The sequence below is a fragment of the Montipora capricornis genome, chromosome 14 (genome assembly GCF_036669925.1).
Source record: "Montipora capricornis isolate CH-2021 chromosome 14, ASM3666992v2, whole genome shotgun sequence".
Lineage (NCBI taxonomy): Eukaryota > Metazoa > Cnidaria > Anthozoa > Scleractinia > Acroporidae > Montipora > Montipora capricornis.
Window position 1 is genome coordinate 31876621 of NC_090896.1, and position 1242 is coordinate 31877862.

Here is a 1242-nt window from a genome sequence, read left to right on the forward strand (position 1 = left end):
ACTACTTAGGTGATAAACATTCAATGAACGAGATACAAATCATCTGTGTGGCTAAATGTTCGTTACAACCACTCGAACTTGTGTTGTTTGCCCCCTCACAAGTGTGTTGCTAATTTGCATTATAATAGCAAATCCAACATGGCGGCCATCGTGAATAAGGTCTATTGACCGTGACAGTGCACAACCTTTTGTTTTCGCTTCGCACGGGTTCACAAATCACACATGTCCAATACACCCTCATACCACCCAATCTGAGCCGATTCGTCTTTGCACTTGAGGATTCGACTAAGTTAAAGTCGATTCCCAAGAACCAGCAGAGGCTTACAACATGTTGACGATTCCACTCGAATCTAGTGTCAGGTGCTCTAATTAGTCGAGTCGTCTTGCTGGCAGTCGATTTGCAAGACACTTACAAAAAAATAAAGCAAGACCACGAGAAAGGCTGCTTGTAAATGTTGACGATTGGACTCGAATTGACTCGAATAAAGTCGCATAATTGTGGAAAACATCTTGCCATTTGTCAAGGTGCGCCAAGTAGCGAGCATTGCGCGAGGTAACAATTACGGTGTGTCGGTGTAGTGGCTCTTAAACCGTTTGAGCTCCATTTATTGTGTAGGAGGGATCAAAGTAATCGATTATTGTTCGGCCGAATTGTTCAACGAGAACAAGGTGGAATAATTTCGAAATACTTAAATACTTACGAAAGCGCTGGTAATCTCGCCATATGTCTCCGTGCGTCACACATCACATGCCGTCAAATCGAGCGTTCCAGCATCATCTTACGAGAAATCTTTCGTCCGCAGCAATCCATGAGTAAAATGAGCAACGCATAAGCAAACCTGACGAACAACTCAAGAGTAACCTAGGATCTCTCACCCTTATCCTCAGTGTGCTCCCTACTCATTTGGGGGGAGTCACTCCAAGGGCTGATGAGTAGCTCATTCTGAGTTACTCGCCCCGTCACTCACAATGAGTATTTTGGGGGAGTCAGTCCAAGGGCTGATGAATAACTCATTCTGAGTCACTCGCGCCCATGACTCACAGTGGGTATAAAAGCAGACGTCAAACTCGCGATGCTCATTTGGAGCAATCCCTTTGGGTGAGTGTATGGCACATCTCTACATGCCGCTACTGCCACAAACCGTTCACGAGAGGCGAGGTTGTTGGAAACGCATAAACCAGGAGCCTGTGGGAGACACTACCATGGGGGACATATTTGAGGAAGTACCACCCTATGCTGCC